Source organism: Ornithorhynchus anatinus, chromosome 1 (assembly GCF_004115215.2).
Source record: "Ornithorhynchus anatinus isolate Pmale09 chromosome 1, mOrnAna1.pri.v4, whole genome shotgun sequence".
In the NCBI taxonomy this organism is placed as follows: domain Eukaryota; kingdom Metazoa; phylum Chordata; class Mammalia; order Monotremata; family Ornithorhynchidae; genus Ornithorhynchus; species Ornithorhynchus anatinus.
The window spans coordinates 158,704,135-158,725,619 of record NC_041728.1 but is presented as its reverse complement, the minus strand read 5'-3'; positions in this window follow the sequence as shown (position 1 = coordinate 158,725,619).

The window sequence follows — 21,485 nt, the reverse complement described above, 5'->3', positions numbered from 1 at the left end:
TTCGAGCAGCAGGGAAATCTTTGGGATGTAGTGTCATGGGGAGTATGGCCAAAGCAGAAAGAAGGCAGGACATTGGAGGTAGAGCATAGAGGAGATGGAGTGTTAAGTGCTTAGGGGAAGAAAAGGGAATATAAGAAGGGAAGATGGTGGAACTAAGCAGACAGAAAGGAAAAGAGAAAAGAGAAAGAGAGGGTAATGAGAAGGGGAAGAATAGAGACAGAGGTGGACTCTTGGACTCAGTTAAAGGCTCCCTGGTTAATGGCACTGGAGGCTGGCTCATGAGGGTTAGGCATCTCCCTGCCTAAGCCTTGGTCACCTGGGCATCCTGGGTGACCCTCCAGGTATGATCAGAGACAGTGGCTCTGGATCTGTGGTAGCACCAGTTCAAAGTCATTGGAACTCAACTTTTCCTCTTTTTCCTGGTTTGGCATCACTGAGACTACAGAAGTCAGGGTCACCACTAGTGCTGTCATTTGAGTTTCCATGATGCTGCACCCAGACCTATACAACTCATTCAGCATCAATGCCACGTAACCTTGACATTATCCTCTACTCATTATTTAATTCACCCACAAGCTCAATGTGGGCAGGGAATGTGTCTACCAACTCTGTTATATGGTACTCTCCCTAGCACTATATTGTACTCTCCCTAGCACTTAGTACAGTGCTGTGCATCTAGTAAGTAGTCTATAAAAATGATTGATTTATTGATCTATCAATGTCACCTAATCCTGTTGATTGTACCTTCACAATGTCTCTAAAATCTGCTTTTTCCTCTTCATCCAAAGTTCTGCCATATTGATTTAAGCATTCATCAGTTCCTTCCTGACCACTGTATCAGCTTCCTTGCTGAACTCCCTGCCTTCTGATTCTTCCCACTCCAAGCCTTACTTTCCTGTGTTGCCTAGGCAATTTTTCTAAAAAAGGGACAGACTTTGTCTCTATACCTGTCACAAACCTCCAGTGTTTGCCTGTCCATCTCTGCATTAAATATATACTCTGTATCAATGGCTTTAAATCACTCAATCAGCTTGGCCCCTCCTACCTTACTTCTCTGATTTCCTAGTACAACACAACCCTCATACATCACTCTTAGCTATTTACTGTACCTCAATTTCATCTATCTCGCTACCAACCATTGGCCCACATCCTACCTATGGCCTGGAACTCCCTCTCACTTCGTATAAAACAGATCAACACTATCTCGACCTTCTAAGTCCTACTAAAATCAATTTTTTTCCAAGAGGCCTTTCCCAACTAATCGCTTAATTCCCCTACTCCCTTCCTTCTGCACTGCAAACACATTTAAATCTGGGCCCTTTAAGTACTAAAATTCACACCGCTTTCATCCCCATAATACTTATGAACATATCCATAATTAACTTTAATGTCTTCCTCCCCATCTAAACTGTAAGTTGTTTGTGAGCAGTAAACATGTCTACCAACTCTATCTTTTGAACATGTAAGTGTTGTGTACTATGGTCTACACACAGTAGATAATAAAAAAATCAGTTGATTGATATAATAGTAATAACTTTGGTATTTGCTAAGTGCTTACTATGTGCCAGACACTGTACTAAGCCCTGGGGTGGGTTCAAGTAACTCAAGTTGGACATACTCCCTGGCCTGCATAGGGTTCACATTCTTAAACCCCATTTTACAGATGAGGTAACTGAGGCACAGGGAAGTTAAGTGACTTGCCCAAGGTCACATAGCAGACAAGAAGTGGAGCCAGGATTAGAACCCATAACCTTCTGACTCCCAGACCCATGCTCTATCCACCCTCAGTCCCACATCACTTAAGTATGGTCTCACAGCCTACCATTTACCCTACCATTTACCCATTTACCCTATTCATTTTCATACCTACCTGACCATGTAGATGGTAAGCATCTCATGTGCAGGAATAGTGACTACCAACTCTATTGTACTGTACTATCCCAAGTCCTAAGTGCAATGCTCTGCACACAGTAAGTGCTCAATAAATAACTCTGACCGATCAATCACTAAACCTGCTTCAAGTACTGTGTTTAAATATTAAATCGTGGAGGCATTTTCTATTTTCCAGTTGTACATAAGATGTTTTCGATGAATAATTCTAGAATGGGCCTAACTAAGAAAACTGACATCATTAGGCAATTCTCTAACTTTCCAGAGCTTTGAATTTTTATTTTCTTTTGGTTGTATTAGGTAACAACTGAGTTACCCAGGCTTCTTGTAAACCACATAAATCAAATCCATGGTTTACCAAGGTTGTAATGTAAAATAAGATAGGATATTGCGCCACATTCCCTAGGGACATACTTCTTCACATTCAACACAACTTAGAATAGAGTTACCTTTTCTGTCTTCTGAGCTCATCAAATAATTTCATAGGTTATGAGTTCACAGCCAAAAGGGAAATAGAGATGTGACAATAATTTGGTTAGTTCATCAGCAGAGACAGTAAATTAAGGTAATCCAAAATGTACTTGGAACTTTTATTACCTGAATTGTCTCAAACAAATCATATTTCCATGCCACTAATAAGTCTCCAGTCAGGTCTATGTGGGAAAATGTGGGGTAGAAAAATGAAAAAATTATCCATATAAATCAGGCCAAAATTTTCCTCAAAGGAATTATTGACACATTTGAAAAGATGTTTTTTTCTTAAATTATCTGAATAATTGTAAGCAATCGTGCACTTCAATAGACTTGATCTGAGGAGGAGAGAGGCCTGGAAGCAGAGAGAGGTCAGTGGTCCGGGGAAGCAAAGCTAACCACTGAGCCATATCTTTTGCCCATGGACCATGGAAACCCAGGCCTCCCTCCTCCCCACACTTGAATCAGCACTACCAGGAGTGGAGGAGAGAGGTCTGGAAGCAGAGGAGAAGAGAGACTCTGTTATCCCTGACTTTGAATACCAAGGAGGCTTTGGATTTTGGGGTGACTGCTTGGAACAGTTCAAATATGCCAATTCTGCTTTTCAGGATTCATTCATTCAATAGTATTTATTGAGCGCTTACTATGTGCAGAACACTGTACTAAGCACTTGGAATGTACAATTCGGCAACAGATAGAGACAATCCCTGCCCATTGACAGGCTTACAGTCTAATCAGGGGAGACAGACAAAAACAATATCAATAAATAGAATTAAGGGGATGTACATCTCATTAATAAAATAAATAGAGTAATAAAAATATATACAAATGAGCAGACGAGCACAGTGCTGAGGGGAGGGAGAGGGGGAGGAGCAGAGGGAAAGGGGGGGAAAGGGGGCTTAGCTGAGGGGAGGTGAAGGAAGGGGCAGAGAGGCAGCAGAGGGAGCAGAGGGAAAAGGGAAGCTCAATCTGGGATAACTTTAGTCCCCTGTTACTTCCATATCCTTTTGCTGAGGAGACACAGGACGAGCAAAGCTTGATCTGCTACAAGGCTCAAGTTCAGGTTCCCCTGAGCCCCAGAAGTACTCAAATTTAGGGGCCCCATGCATTACATGGGGTTTCATTATATCATACTGGGCATACCAAATCTCTCCTCCCTCTAACTGTAAAGTCACAACAGAAGTCTCCCTACCTCTGCCCTTCCCACCCCTCTCAACTTATCACTCACTCCATTTGGTCTCTTTTCGGCCCTGGCACTAATCAGGAAGTGTCAGGTGAGCAACCATGCCCCAGCACCATGGAATGGATGAGGGATCAGATGTTTGCCACCCAACAGACAGATCTCATCTGGAACCCGTCACCTCCTACACACCCCACTGATCAGAAAGACCCTCCACCTACAGTTGGGCTGAAGAGACCTAACCTGCCAGTCCACCCTATTCTACCTCGCCATGGAGTGAACTGAATCTGTTCCCTTACATCAAGGGCCAGGGAAACTTTGGCTCTGTTGCCATCTGGCAAGGGAAAGAGAAATCAAAAACATCCTGCTACATTCTGAGAAGAAAGGCGAAGTCTTGGACACCAAATTGACTTTGCCAGCAGGAATCCTGCCCCACTCTCTATTTCTCAGTCTCTAGATTGTGAAAGCTCACTGCAACAGGAATATCACTTCTGACCTTGCCTTAGAGATGGAAGGAAGAGGGAATAGGAGAGGACAGAGCAAGAGACAGAGCACCAAGCACTATAAGCTCTTCCTCTAGACTATAAGCTCATTGTGAGCAGGGAATGTGCCTGTTTATTGTTGTATTGTACTCTCCCAAGCACTTAGTACAGTGCTCTGCATACGGTAAGCACTCAGTAAATATGATTGACTGACTGACTGAATGGCTAAACCCAACTCTTCCCCTTCCCCTCACTTGTGGCTTTCCAGTAGCAAAGATTTCCACAAGACCCGGGTGGGAAGGGGAGGCAGAAGGTGTTGCACAGCCTTAGCTGATCTGCTTGCTTTAGAAGACCCCAGACTCCTCTCACAGCTTACTCTGTCCCTGCCACCAACAGGGTCTGATCCATTTAAAAGGGCAGAGTCTCCATTGAGAGTCAGCCAAACTGGAAGATTACCAACCCATCTTACAGCAGGCTAGAAGCATTATCTTGTCCTTGGGGCTGTGCTCAGTTAGAAGGGTGTGAAGTGGGGTTGGACCCAGCCAGAGGCCAGGGACATGCGTGTTTGTGAAGTGTTGCCTTGTGAATTCCTTGAAGGCAGAGACTGTGCTTAGTATTGTATTCTGCGAAGTGTTTAGTAAGAGTTGAGCTCTGAGGTCATGGCCACTCCTGTTCTCTTCTCACACTGCTCCACCAGCCTCCTTCCCCTTCACAGAGGAAGGAAACTAAAATGGCCACCATGTATGATGGCTCAGCATCTGAGGGAGTGGGAAGAGAAGAGGACATATTTACTGAGTGCTTACTGTGCACAGGAGACTGCACTAAGTGCTTGGAAGAGTACAATATAAGAATATAACAGACACATTCCCTGCCCACAACAAGCTTACAGTCTAGAAGGGAAATCAAAAAAGGGAATGATGGCCTTGGATAAGTGGAGGGGATTAAGAGACCAGAGGTACCTTTGAGGAGAAAGGACAGTTTTGTGAGGTGGAAATGTGATGGAGAGATGGCAGAGAGGTAAATTCTCTGCTGATCTGTTATTTTTCTACATGCATGTAAACTCAAAATTAGCCATGATGCATTTACAGAAATTTAGTTTGTTCCTTGGAAACGGTTTAACTGTATGTGCATTATTTATCTTGATATTTTCTAAGGTTCCAAAACTCCCTGTTTTGGTCTAAGTTTCAGTCAATGTAGAAAAGGAATTGAGATGGTTATCCATATATTCAAAGACATCCCAAGAGAAGCAGCATTACCTCTTGGAAAGAGCATTGTTCTGGGAGTCAGAGGACATGGGTTCTAATCCCAGCTTCACCACTTGTCGGCTGTGGAATCTTGGAAAAGTCACTTAACTTCTCTATGCCTCAATTACCTCATTTGTAAAATAGAGATTAAAACTGTGAGCCCCATGTGGGTTATGGACTATGCCCAACCAGATTATTTTATATCTACCCATGCATTTAGTACAGTGCCTGGCACACAATGAGCACTTAACAAATACTATAAAGAAATCCATTAAAAAGATAGAGAGTTTAAGGACATTCCTTCTTCTACCAGTAGACAATACTAACCTACTGTCATCCTGCTTGTAGAGGAGAAAATAACACTGAGAAAACCTAAAGTTTATGCAAATTATGATAAGTTCTGTCAGTCAAGAAGATAAATGTAGCTGTTGGAATTACTCATTTAATATACCCTCAGTGAATTATTTACTGTGGTTCACTACAAATCAGTGCAGATTGACTCCTCTCCACATTTATTTTTATATTGCTCAACACATTTAAGGGAACACTAAAATAACAAAAACAAATCTGGTAATTGGCACCCCTGAGAATAAAATCTGAAATAAATTCTAGAAAGTGATTTATGTAATAATATTCATGCACAGTAACTCCCTTAACTCCTGGACTGGTAGCTGTGAAATGACATTAAGAAAAGAATTGTTAATCAAAATGTGTCATTGGTGATATGGTGATTGGTGATATGTGCACTATCTTTATTATAGTTTTTTTCAACATTTAATTCTAATCTTCTGTAGTGAAGCAAGCTGTTGACATTCTACTTTTTTGCATTTAGACATTGTAAAGTGGAACAAGAGGCAGTTAAAGGAGGAGAACTTATTGAAAATCGAGAGTAAAAACTGCTATTTTTAATGTGGAAATTTGAATTAATAACATTGATCTGTCTTTTAATCATTTTCCCTTTAGATCAGGGCACCTTTGGAGCAGAAAAGGTTTTTATTGGGTCAGTGATGGTGTAAATCTTTAGATTTTACCAGAAGTAAATTTATCAATAGTATTCATTGAACATTTAGTCTGCATGGAGCATCATTTTAAGCACTTGGGGGAGTATAATAGACTAAGTAGGCCTGATCCCTACCCTCAAGGAGTTTGCAATCTGTGATCTTATTGTATTATATCCACCCTAGTGTTTAGCCCAGTGCTGAGCATATAATAAGCAATTAAGAAATACCATTATGAAGAGTTTCTTTTATTAATCAACTTGTATTGGGTGAAATCAAAGGGAGAGGAGTTGCTTAACTTACTTAACTTCCCTGTGCATCCATTTCCTCAACTGTAATCTAGAGGGACAGACCCACACTAAAATACATTACAGGCAGTGTAAGACAACAGAGTTTAAAGACAATACTTAAGTGCTTTAGGGAGGAGAAGGCTGGGTGAATACCCTAGCAGTTAGAGAATGATGACTTGTGTTAACACAAAATGGTTTTGTTGTCTTACTTTATTATCCACTGTGGGCAATTTGGCAAATTGTTTCCCCATCTCCCATTTATCCATCCCCAACCCTGCCCTTATTTAAAAATTTCCCCTTCTCTTCTCCACTCAGTATGGCTTTGGAAAACATTTTCTGCTTTCCTGGATATCCTCAGATCTGGTGGCCCCAATTTGCCCTGCTTGTGGTCTGGGTCTCTCATGTCATTTCACAGCACCACATTTTTGCTTTCCATAACCTTATTTTAGCAAAGTATTGGTTATCTCATTTCCTGGCTTGCAAATCTTTCCAAGATCTCCACAGTCCCAGCCCCTACTTCCCCTTTCATGTTCTTGGTCTTCCTCCTACTTGTAATATTATTGAATGTTTTTCCATTTCCCCTGTTATATTTGAGCTAATTATGAGCAAGCAACCTATTTCTTACTAAAATGAGCCTCACTAAGTATTTAGAACAGATTTTCCCATTCAGTAGATCAACATCATTGATTACCGCAAAGAAAAAACCTTAAAGAAAAAGTATGCCCAATAACAATTGGAACAAGGTAAACTGATTAATCAATCAGTCATATTTACTGAGCGCTTACCGTGTGCAGAGTGCTTGGGAGAGTACATGTAACAATGTAACAGAGTTACTGGATATGTTCCTTTCACAGTGAAAGGAAGCACAGGGCTAGTGAGAAGAACACAGGCCTAGGAATCAGAAGAACCTGAGTTCTAATCCTGACTCCGTCAATTGCTTGCTATGTGACTTGGGACAAGTTATTTAACTTCCTTGTGCATCCATTTCCTCAACTATAAAAAGGGGATACCTGTTCTCCTATCTACTTAGACTGTGAGCCCCATGCAGAACAGGAACTGTGTCCAATCTAATTAACAGGTACCTACCTACCTACCCCAGAGCGTAGAACACTATTTGACACATTGTAAGTACCGTTCAAAAACTATCTGTAATAACTTGTGAGTTAACACCATAAGAGACAACCCCTACCTTTCTGTATTTCAGTCTCCTCTACCTTTGATTACAGCATCACAAATTAATTAATAAAAGAAATTCTTTATAGTGGCATTCCATAAGTGCTTACTATATGCCCAAAACCGGGCTAAACACTAGGGTGGGTATAATACAATGAGAACACAGAATCTAGGTTAATAATAATAATAATAATAATAATGTTGGTATTTGTTAAGCGCTTACTATGTGCCGAGCACTGTTCTAAGCGCTGGGGTAGACATAGGGGAATCAGGTTGTCCCACGTGGGGCTCACAGTCTTAATCCCCATTTTACAGATGAGGGAACTGAGGCACAGAGGAGTTAAGTGACTTGCCCACAGTCACACAGCCGACAAGTGGCAAAACTGGGAGGTTCTAATCCCAACTCTATCACTTGTCTGCTGCTTGGCCTTGGGCAAGTAACTGAACTTCTCTATGTCATCATCATCATTATTATTATTCATCTGTAAAATGAGAATTAAGATTGTAAACCCCAAGTGGGACATGGACAGTGTTGATTATCTTATATCTACCCCAGCTATGAATACAGTGTCTGGCACATAATAAGTACCAAACAAATACCCTAACAGAAAAAAAAAGAAAAAAAAGAGTCAGATACAGGTTGTAAACCCCATAAGGGACAGAGACTGAGAGACTGAAGGCAAAAGAAGCGAATTAGGCGCTCACAGCGTGGCTCAGTGGAAAGAGCCCAGGCTTGGGACTTCGAGGTCATGAGTTTGAATCCTGGCTCTGCTACTTGTCAGCTGTGTGACTGTGGGCAAGTCACTTAACTTCTCTGTGCCTCTGTTACCTCATCTGTAAAATGGGGATTAACTGTGAGCCTCACGTGGGACAACCTGATTACCCTGTATCTACCCCAGCGCTTAGAACAGTGCTCTGCACATAGTAAGTGCTTAGCAAATACCAACATTATTATCTCACATACAAACATTCACAGACACTAAATTGGCATACCAGAGAAGGCAGCATGGCTAAATAGAAAGAACACAGTACAGTACTTTACACATAGTAAACACTGAATAAATATAATTGAATGAATAAATGAGTCAGAGGGCCTAGGTTCTAATCCCACCTCTGCCAATTGCCTGCAATGTGACCTTGAGCAAGTCACTTAAATTCTCTATGCCTCAATTTCCTCCTCTGTAAAATCGGAATTAAATACCTGTCCTCTCATTTTTAGATTGTGAGTTCCATGTGGGACTGGGACTGCATCCTATTAATTAGTCAGTCAATTGTATTTATTGAGCATTTACTATATGCAGAATAATGCACTTAGGACTTGGAGGAGTACAGTATAACGGTATAACAGACATATTCTCTGCCCACAGTGAGCTCACAATCTACAGAGGCAGACAGGCATTAATACAAATAAATGAACGATGGATATGTACAAGAGTGCTTATGGGGCTGAGGGTGTGGTAAAAAGGATCAAATTACAGTGACACAGAAGGGAATATGAGAAAAGGAAATAAGGACATAGTAAGGGAAAGCCTATTGGAGCAGCTATGCCATCAATAAAGCTTCAAAGGTGGGGAGAGTAACTGTCAGATATGAAGAGGGAGGGCATTCCAAGTTGGACGCAGGATGCGGGCCAGAAATTGGTGGCGAGATAGACACCAGTGAGTAAATTGGAACTGTGTGAACTGGTTTGTTGTACAAGAGTAGCGAGGTGAGGAAGGGGTAAATTAATTGAGTGCTTTAAAGTTGATGGTAAGGAGTTTCTATTTGATGCCTTTTAGCCTATAATCAACTCCAGCATTCAAAGAATACTTTGTCTTCTTCTTATTATTATTGTTATTACTACCTTTTTTGGAGCTTTGTGCCCAAATTGCATACAGGGCATGAGGAAAGTTGAATTGCTAAATAATATTTACTGAGGGCTTAGAAAGCTATTTAATAATAATAATAATAATTTTGGTATTTGTTAAGCACTTATTATGTACCAATCACTGTTCTAAGCGCTGGGTAGATACAAGGTAATCAGCTTGTCCCACATGGGCTCCCAGACTTCATCCTCATTTTCCAGATGAGGTAACTGAGCCACAGAGAAGTTAAATGACTTGCCCAAAGTCACATGACTGGTAAGTGGCAGAGCTGGGATTAGAACCCACGACCTCTGCCTCCTAAGCCTGTGCTCTTTCCACTAAGCCACACTGCTTTACTAAATAGTGCTTGTACTAAGGCCTAGACTCAGACTAGGCTGTTTTTTCCCCTGATTCTGAATTCTCCTTCTGATGGAAAGGTGCACTGTGACAAGTCTTCTTTTAGTAAGCATCAACTGCAGTAGTTATACCAGATTTGAATGCCATCTGTGCAAATCTGTTCATACTTGCAGATGACTGGATTGGTAATAGAGAAGCAGCAAGGCTCAGTGGAAAGAGCCCGGGCTTGGGAGTCAGAGGTCATGGGTTCTAATCCTGGCTCCACCGCTTGCCAGCTGGGTGACTTTGGGAAAGTCACTTAACTTCTCTGTGCCTCAGTTACCTCATCTGTAAAATGGGGATTAAAGCTGTGAGCCCCACATGGGACATCCTGATCAGCTTGTCTCCCCCCAGCACTTAGAACAGTGTTTGCAAGTAGTAAGTGCTAAACAAATACCACCATATTATTATTATTATTAATGATAGTGGCATAATATCCATGAAGATGTGGTTAAATGCCCTAAGGATGGGCTGGCAACCCATTCCGTCTATGTTTACGGCCATCTTGTTAATATGTGACAGTAAGGCAGAGAATGGGATCGACTATAATGATAATAATAATGGTACTTGTTAATAATCGACTGTAGACTGCAAGCTTCTAGTGGGCACAGAACTTAGCAAACAACTCTGTTACATAGTACTCTCCCAAGTTCTTAGTACAATGCTCTGCACACATTAAATGCTCAATAAATACAGCTGAGTGACTGAATGATTGATAATAATAACGATAATAATCATAGAATCAATGCCTACAAAACCATCAGTTCAGTACATCCCTGTCCTACATGGAACAGTCTAAGAAAGAGGGAATGAGCACATGCAGAACACTGTACTAAGGACTTGAGAGACTACTAGAATACAGAGTTGTTAGCTACTTTGTGTGCCCACTAGGAGCTTCCAGTCTACAGTCCATTATTGTGATGGATCGCATTCTCTGCCTCACTGGAACATTTCAACAAGATGACTAATCTTAACTGGATCTTGGCTTCAGGGCCCCAGCCGATAACAACCAGGGCTTGTCAGTTTGTCCGTCTGTCTGACCTGCTCCTCTCTCTCTCTCTGCCCACTGTGGAATTTATAGCGCCTCCACTTATGGGACCAGCGTTGTCTAGAGGAAAGAGTATGGGTCAGGGGTTCAGAGGATCTGGATTCTAATCCCGGCTTTTCCAGTTGCGTGCTCTGTGACCTTGGACAAGTCACTTAACCTTTTGTGCTTCAGTTTCCTCATCTGAAAAATGGGGATCCAGTGCCTATTTTCCCTCTTCCTTGGACTGTGAGCCCCCTGATGGGCAGGGACTATATCTGACCTGATTGGCTTGTGTCTACCCCAGTGATTAGAACAGTACTGAGCACATAGTAAGCACTTAACAAATATGATAATTATATCTTATTCCCATTTTATGGATGAAGAAATCAGTCAATAAATTGAAATTATTGAACACATTGTGCATAAACCACTATACTACGGACTTGATAAGTAGCATGGCTTAGTAGAAAGAGCCCGGGCTTGGGAGTCAGAGATCATGAGTTCTAATCCCAGCTCCACCACTTACCAGCCATGTGACTTTGGGCAAGTCACTTAACTTTTCTGTGCCTCAGCTACCTCAACCGTAAAATGGGGATTAAGTCTGTGAGCCCCATGTGGGGCAACCTAATTATCTTGAATCTACGTAGACCAGTGCTTAGAATAGTGCTTGCCACATAGTAAGCATTTAACAAATGCCATCATCATTATTATTATTATAAGAACTGAGTTTTCAGAGAAGTTAAGTGACCTACCCAAGGTCACTGCAAACCAAGGGGCCTAAAATGTAGGTCTCTTGACTGCCAGTTCTTTGCTCTTTCCACTATACAACACTGCCTCCATTGTAACTTCTCTATATGCCATTAGTGGAACATTCCAAAAATTATTTTATATTACTGATTTAACTGATCAGAAAAGGTTAATGTACCTATGTGAGCACCTAACTTTCCAGAGGGAAAGACATTTGCTTTGGTAAGGAAATCCTTCATGAATGTTTGGTAATCAATTTCTTAATCAATATGTTGAAAACCCAGAAGCATATTCTTTTCAAGACACAATATTCCCTTCTTATTCATTATTAATTGAGCCTTAAAAGTTTGATAAAGCCAAATCCCTTTGGATAATTAAAACATCACATCTATTAAATACACCTTCTTCTTTCAGTTTTAAATTCTAAGTGTGACCTGTGTTGATTAATTCATGAACTGTTTTCCTGGTATAGTGCTTACTATAACAACAACCAGGAATTCATAAAGAGAAATTGTATTATAAATACATATATAGAGAGAGATGTAGATAAATAAATCTTCATTTTAAACTACAAAGTACATTAAAATTGCAGGGTACATAGATGTTGACTTGCACTTCTTCAATGGCAGTGCTATACGAACATGCTAAAAATAGAAAAAGCAAAAATTAAGTTGCATTTGATTTAAGTTTACTACTCTACAACCACACAGTGATTGTCCTAAGAATAAAATTACTTTTACCTTGTGCAAAATGTAAACTAACATTGCATCTATAAGTTATGAAGACTTTGAAATGACTCACAGCATAAAATGTACTAATAAGGTGCTATAAAATATATCATTGTCATCAAATTTCAAAAATGTGATAGAAGAAACCTTTCACTTGCCTTAAAATGTGTAAATTATTGTGGTTTCACCAAGGATCATCTCCATTTTGAACTACAACCCATAGTTGTGCTGATAAAAACATTTTCCTGAAACAGAATCCAATGAAAAATCCCTAACTTTCATTTAATCATTTTCTATGTAATAAAAGATATACTTTAGCTATACCTACATAATATTAATTTTAGCATTTAGTTGATGTGATGAATTATATATATATATATATATATATATATATATATATATATATATATATTTACTTGGAAATGTCAATAAAGCAACTCTATCATTTGGTATAAAACCAAAATCCTTGTTGACTCAGATATTGAAACCAACATGACTAAATATTTGGTCAGTAAAAAAGTTATGGAGACATGATTCAAAAACATTTTCTTCAGTTTTCCTTAGTTTTTTAAATGATTTAATTATAATTACTTTATTTTGAAGATCTGAAATAAAACTCCAAATTGTTTTTACAATCAATCAATTCTTAATAAAATACTCATAATTCTTAAATGAAGGGTGTAAACTAATAACTATTTATGAGAATGTGTACAGACATTGTCAGTTTTTGAAAATATGCTACTTTGTTTCCTGAAAGGATAATAATAATAATGATGTTAGTATTTGTTAAGCACTTTCTATGTGCAAAGCACTGTTCTAAGCAATAGGGGGGATACAAGGTCATCAGTTTGTCCCACGTGGGGTTTTCACTCTGCATCCCCAGTTTAGAGATGAGGTAAATGAGGCCCAGAGAAGTGAAGTGACTTGCCCAAAGTCACACAGCTGACAAGCAGCAGAGCCAGTATTTGAACCCATGACCTCTGACTCCCCAGCCAATCCAACAAATGTACCAGGAACTTTTTAAAGAAGAAAAATATCCAACATTTGGATACAACAAAGAAAATTTTTAACCTAATTTCCTCGAGTTCCTTAAATATAATATTAAAATGAGGTAGAATGGTAATCAATTTAGAAATCAGGAAAATTTTTGCTAACTGTTCATTGCACAAAAAATTACATTAGAGCAATAGAACATGAAATGTTATATAAGAATATACCAGAATGAATTTAAATAGCTTATTATGTGAAAGGTAATTTAGAAACAATATTGGTTCACTGCATCTGCAAATGACCTGGAGGACCTAGAGTTTCCAGAGTGATTAGCTTGGGTGACAAAATTATGGAGCATCCCAAAGCAAGGAAGACCAGAATGATCAGAATTTTGAAAGAACGGAGTAGGTTTATGGGTAGAGAAAAATACAGCCATTCACTTTGAGAAAATGAAAGGTGAATCCAGAAGCAAAGTATAAACATAGGAAACACTATCATAGGAGGTAAATAGAAGGGACACCTTGTGGAAATGAAAATCACTCCTGTGGGAAAACCAATAGAGAGCAAAGAAGTAGCATAAAATTGTGTTTGTCTCCATACCCTGACAGAGAGCAAACAAGTTCAGGAAAGTGCAAATAGATCACTCCAGATTTAAGGAATTTGGGATAGAAAAAAAAAAATAACTTATTTATAATAAAAAGTAGAATGCAGCTTGCTAATTGGTTCCAATTAGAAATAGCAATTAGCAGTAGAGAAGCAGCGTGGCTTAGTGGAAAGGGCATGGACTTGGGAGTCAGAAGATGTGGCTTCTAATCTTGGTTCCACCTCTTGTCTGCTATGTGACCTTGGGCAAGCCGCTTCACTTCTCTGTGCCTCAGTTACCTCATCTGTAAAATGGGGAATTAGACTGTAAACCCCATGTGGGACAACCTGATTACCTTGTACCTACCCCAGTGATTAGAACAGTGCTTGGCACATAGTAAGTGCTTTGGATATATATATCCAAAGGATCAAAATAAGAGCTCAAGTTTCTAACCATTATAGAAAAAGAAAACCCTTTTTGTATAGATCAAACTGTATGACCAGAATACATTTGCCAAGCCTTGTTTTGGAACTGTTAGAGCTGTAACTGAGATCTCAGGGGCTGAAGAACCAGTAGGAAACATTACTGAATCACAAGAGGCCTTCCCAGACTGAGCTCCTCTTCTCCCTCTACTCCCTCTACCACCCCCCTTCACTTCTCCGCAGCTAAACCCTCTTTTCCCCCCTTTCCCTCTGCTCCTCCCCCTCTCCCTTCCCATCCCCTCGGCACTGTACTCGTCCGCTCAACTGTATATATTTTCATTACCCTATTTATTTTGTTAATGAAATGTACATCACCTTGATTCTATTTAGTTGCCATTGTTTTTATGAGATGTTCTTCCCCTTGACTCTATTTATTGCCATTGTTCTTGTCTGTCTGTCTCCCCCGATTAGACTGTAAGCCCGTCAAATGGCAGGGACTGTCTCTATCTGTTGCCGACTTGTTCATTCCAAGCACTTAGTACAGTGCTCTGCACATAGTAAGCGCTCAATAAATACTATTGAATGAATGAATGAATGATGACTGGGGACTACATTTCCCAGAGGCTGAAAGCCTAAGTTTCCAAAGATCCTTTGGAAATTAGGTCAGGCAGACTCTTCAAATTCAGGAAAGCAATTCCTTGCTTTCTCAATTCCTGCCTGCTGCATCATCATCTGGCAGCCCTTGCTGAACTGCCTTCTCTACATGCTGCCTCATGAGTTCATACACTCAGAACTTTGTGTATCTAAAGACAATTGCTTGTCCCTTGATAGTATTTTGTGTCTATATTGCAGCCTGATTACAAGCATTTCAATTTGATCTATTTGTCATCTTTTTCTCTTCATGGATATTCAACTCAACTTCTGTGTTTGAAGTCTAAGTAGTTAAGAAAAAACTTTGAAAGTATGATGAATTTTTCTCTTGTTCCACGACCACTCACTCTGGGAGATCAGCTTTTCCTGACTGCCTTGAAGATAGTAATAGATGTACTAGGGCTTAGGACTCTGAGCCGAGAGAGTTTAAAGAACTCATACATATTCTGACATATTTTAGCACAGAAATCTGTTGAATTTTATCTAATCTTTTATTTTCAAAATTGTTTCTTTCCAATTTACCATTTCAAACTTTTCCAATCAGGATGATTGCCAAGTGGCTAATCTGGGTGGGTAAAATATTATGTCTCTAAAATACAGGTATTCAAAACTTCCTAAGTTTAATTATGTCCTGACCTATGTAACTTGAAATTTCAGTTGAAATAATAAAAATTGCAACAATAGAGTTCAGTGCTCAATATTGATCATTTTCAAGTATGGAGTCTGATGGCTCTGGGGATCAGGCACTCCATAAGGGTAGGGTAATGAAACTGGATAAATCAATCAACAATATTTATTGAGCACTTTATGTGTACAGAGGCTATAATAAGCCCTTGGAAGAGTAGAATACAGCAGAGTTTCCAGACAAGGTCTCTTCTTATAACAAGCTTACAACTCCTTCCTTCACTGTTTTACCAGTCGCTGTTGCTGCTGCTCTTGCTATTGCTGCTTTTTCTATCATTCCCCCTTCCCCTCCTCCTCCTTTTCTTCTTCCTCCTCCATGCCCAGAATGAGCTTAATATAGTGCCTGAACATAATACCAGAAATAAAATATGCACATACCTTGCCTTTTGGAAGTTTATAATCTAACAGAGGAAGATTAACATACAAAATACAGACAAATAGTGGGAGCAGTAGACAGAACTGGTGTCGGATAGGGAGGTAGAACTAATATGGTAGGATGAGATCTCAAAATAAACCAGAATAAATCAACTAACTATATACAAGTGCTGAGAATGGATTTCAATGCATAGTGATGTGTTTCACCTCGCAGTGACAGGAATTAATTGAGAAAGGGTTGTGGGTGTAAGAACAATTTTAGGTAGGCTTTCAGATCCACCTCAGAAAACTAGCTTTCAGGGGGTTGGGGCCAGAGGGAACTCTCAGCTAGAGGATAGGTGACTCGATTAACCCTGTAACTTGATTCATTTGTCTCTGAAGGACAGTTACCTTTGTAATAAAATCTCCTCAGTTTTTTCAGTTCTTCATTTTCAGAAATCTTGCTCACGACTAACTTTGATATTTCTATTCTAAAAATGATTTTTAACACAGAAGAATTCTCTACATAAAATAGTATTTTACTGAATTTCTGCTGAAAGCTAATTTGATCTGAATCTAAAAATGTAATTTGATTCATTACCATAAAGGATATATTTACACAGATGATACTTGTAGATATATAAAAGTTAAATACTCCTGTTAACATTCGCTTTTGAATATTTCTGGGAGGCAAGTTTTCATTTTTAATTAATAGTAACTTTCTTTGCTAGTAAAGTTTCTAGTAAAAATAGCTAAACAATTATATTCCTGACATTTGAAATTTCCTTTCAGCAGTATATTTAGAAATGACTTTTCAATGTGAATAATTCATGAAAATAATGTTAAAACAGAGATAAAATGAAAAATGGATAAGAAATACCCTCCTTTTCTTGGATACTATATAAAAAAAATTTGATTCTGGTTGATCAGTGGAAATCAGTATTGGGAATAGCCTTAAAAGTTCAATTGAGAAGCAGCATCACCTGGCGGGTAGAACCTAGGCCTGGGAGTAAAAAGAAATTTCATTCATTCATTCATATTAATTGAACACTTTCTGTGTGCACAGCACTGTACTAAGTGTTTAGAAAGTACAATTCAGCAACAAATAGAGACAATCCCTGCCCACAACAGGCTCACAGTCTGGAAGGGGGGAACCAGATATCAAAGGAAGTAAACAGGCATCAATAGCATCATTATAAATAAATAGAATTATAGATATATATATATATATATATATCATTAATAAAATAAATATAATTATAAATATATGCATATATACACACTAGTGCTATGGGGGTGGGGAGGAGGGTAAAGCAGAGGGAGCAAGATGGGGCAATGGGGAGGGGAAGAGAGGAGGTGCAGAGGAAAGAGAGGGCTCAGTCTGGGAAGGCCTCCTGGAGGAGGTGAGCTCTCAGTAGGGCTTTGAAGAGGGGAAGAGAGTTAGTTTGGTGGACGTAAGAAGGGAGGGCATTCCAGGTCAGTGGTAGGACGTCGATGGCCAGGGGTCTACGGCAGAACAGGTGAGAACGAGGCACAGTGAGAAGGTTAGCACCAGAGGAGCAGAGTATGCGGGCTGAGCTGTAGAAGGAGAGAAGGGAGGTGAGGTAGGAGGGGGCAAGGTAATGGAGAGCTTTAAAGCCAATAGTGAGGAGTTTTTGCTTGATATGGAGGTTGATAGGCAACCACTGGAGATTTTTAAGAAGGGGAGTGACATGCCTAGAGCATTTAGAAAGATAATCTTGGCAGCAGAGTGAAGTATAGACTGAAGTGGGAAGAGACAGGAGGTTGGGAAGTCAGAAAGGAGGCTGATACATTAGTCCAGTCGGGATAGAATGAGTGATTGTACTAATGTGATAGCGGTTTGGATGGTGGTAGCGGATCTTGGTGATGTTGTGAAAGTGAGGCTGGCAGGTGTTGGTGACGGATTGGATATGTGAGATGAATGAGAGATCAGAGTCAAAGATAACACCAAGATTGAGGCCTTGTGAAATGGGAAGGATGGGACCAAGAACTGACCCGTGAGGAACCCCTACTGTTAAGGGATGGGAGGGAGAGGAGGAAGAGCCCGTGGAGAAGATTAAGAATGAACAGCCAGAGAGATAAGAGGAGAACCAGGAGAGGACGGAGTCCATGAAGCCAGGGTTGGATAACATGTTGAGGAGAAGGGGATGGTCGTCAGAGTCAAAGGCAGATAAGAGGTCAAGGAGGATTAGGATAGAGTAGGAGTTGTTGGATTTGACAAGAAGCAGGTCATTGGTGACCTTTGTGAGGGTGGTTTCAGGGAAGTGGAGGGGGCTGAAGCCAGATTCGAGGGGGTCCAGGAGAGAGTTGGAGTAAACCTGAATTTTAGTCTTGGGTTCTAATACCAACTCTGCCACATATCTACTGTGTGACCTTGGGCAAATCACTTAATTTCTCTAAGCCTCAGTTACCTCATCTGTAAAATGGGGATTAAGAATGTGAGCTCCATGTGGAACATGAACTGTGTCCCACCTGATTAACTTGCATCTACTCCAGTGCTTAGAACAGTGCCTGGCACATAATAACCACTAAAAATATATGATTTTAAAAAATTGTATCTATGATTAGTTTTCATAATTGTAGTGACAGACATTTTGATCTTCATTTTTATATTATATCCATTGATTTGTCTATCTGTCCAGAGGCTCCTTAAAAGAAAGACACACTCAAGAAAGGTGCTATAGAAAATTAAGGTGAAATGGTCCCATACACACAAACCATTACTCTGATGGAGAATAAAGAAAGAAAATCCTTCACCACAAAGTATAAATAATTGTATGCAGATGGCATGAATACTACATCCCCACCACGTCTTACAGTACTAAGAATTTTGCCCTATGAAACACTAAAACTGGATCAAATTTGCAGGCATAGCCTTAGCTCTAACGTTTTAGAAAATCACTTCAGTGGGAGCAGTGTGACCTAGGGGGAAGAGCGCAGAACTGGGAGTCAGAGACTCAGGATCTACATCATTGCTCTCATCTCACTTTCTGTGATTCATTTCCTTATCAATGATATTTATTGATTGCTTACTGCATGCAGAGCTCCACAGTAAGTACTTGAGAGAGTACAGTGCAATAGAGTTAGTAGATATGGTCTCTCTTCACAGTGGATTAACAGCTTAGAGTCACAGTGCTGCAGCTTGAATCCCTACAACTCCACATGCACAGGGCACTGTAGAGCAGAGGCACTAGATGTTGTAAAGGATAGGTGTCAACATTTCCCAGTGCTTTCTCTGGACACTCCGGTGGAAAGAGGATGAGGGTAGAGATCCATCTGATGGCACATCTGCAAAGAGAGATCTACAAGCTGCTTCGATATCTGTGAAATTTTCTCCCTCTCTCTTAGACTGTGAGCCCCATATGGGACAGGCCCTCATCTGATTGTACTGTATCTGTTCCAGTACATAGCACAGAACTTGGCACATTGTAATAATGCCATTATTGTTATTATTATGCACAGGGTATGTAAGGAGCAGGGGCCCTGGATGTTGGAAACCCTCCCACCAAGGCCTTGCAGAAATGCCAAGCCTCCTCCATGAAATCCTGGCGACTGCCTACCAGGGCCCCCATGGGCAGCCCCAGACTCTGAGGGAGCGGGACGGGGGCAACCGGACCGCAGCACAACATCCCACCCCCCACCAAATAGCATGGGCTTGGTAGTCAGAGCTTGTGGGTTCTAGTCCCAGCTCCGCCACTTGTCAGCTGGGTCACTTTGGGCATGTAACTTAATTTCTCTGAGCCTCGGTTGCCTCATCTCTAAAATGGGGATTAGGACTGTAAGCTCCACTTGGGACAACCCGATTACCTTGTATCTACCCAAGCACGTAGAATGGTGCTTCACACATAGTAAGCGCTTAACAAATAACATAATAACAATTATTATTATTATTATTATTAAGATGACAAGATCTACAAGCTCAGGGAGTTGCAGTGACTAGACATCTATACAAGACCATCTTCAACAAATAAATTACTGAAGAAAAGCCGCAGTACTTCACTGTGCCATCTTAAGCATGATTTTCAAAAAGAGTGAAACAAGAATTGAAAATACGGGGCTTACTTCCTGCTCCACAGTGCTGACAGGATTCCAGCAAGAATCCTTTCTGACTAATCAATTGAAGAATAAAGTTAACTATACATTATCTGACTTTCAGTGTCCCTGTAGGCCAAAGCATAGACAGCAGATACAGAAGTTGTCCGGGAAAGCACACTAAAACTTCTGCATTGGCTTTATAGATCTTACAAAAGCATTTGACATCATTCAGAGTCCCAGACTTTGGAAACTATTAAGGAAATTTGACTACTTTGAAAAATTAATCAAGGTCTTCAGGCTATCACTCAGCGGGATGGTTACTTCATCCCAATTTCATCCAGCATTTTCAAACTTACTTTCCCTGAAACTCTCTTGAATTTCCACTTGCCCAGTGCCCACGTCCTCCCTATCCACCCTGATGACCCTCCTCAGCCTCATTTCTCATCCCTGTGCCAAACTCCTGCCAGTCACTCTCTCTGCACGGATGGTGTTTCTATCACAGTCCCATTTCTTGAACTGCTGCTTTTGTTTCCGAGGCTGTGATGGAATTGACCTGAGCCAGGTTTGGGAGGAAGCCTTGGAGGTGATTTGCTTCTTTCTCCACATCCAACCCTAGTCCATCTTGGTGTCCGTAATGTTGGTAAGTCACAAGGAGGGGGAGTCAGCTAGAGAAGGGGACCTTGGCATCATGGTCCCAACTGAAACAAGTTTAAAAAAACAAAAAAATCTATGGAGGGGTCACAGAGTAGGGTGGGTGTGACTTGTGGGCAGGGAATATGTCTATCAACTTTGTGTTATTATACTCTCCCAAGTAGTTAGTACAATGTTCTTATTCATTCATTCATTGATTCATTCAATAGTATTTATTGAGCGCTTACTATGTGCAGAGCACTGTACTAAGCACTTGACATGTACAATTCGGCAACAGATAGAGACAGTCCCTGCCCATTGACAGGCTTACAGTCTTATGCCTGTCTACTTGTTTTGTTTTGTTGTCTGTCTCCCCTGTTCTAGACTGTGAGTTCGTAGATGGGTAGGGATTGTCTCTACTTGTTGCTGAAGTGTACTTTCCAAGTGCTTAGTACAGTGCTCTGCACACAGTAAGTGCTCAATAATACGAGTGAATGAGTGAACCGTCTGCACATAGTAGGTGTTTAATACCATAATCAATTGATTAACTGAATGACATCATTGAGAGTGAGATTGTAGTGGATTAGTTTTGGATATTCTTTTTCCCGGGGGAAAATCTTCTCTCTTTTGAGCAAAAGTTCACAG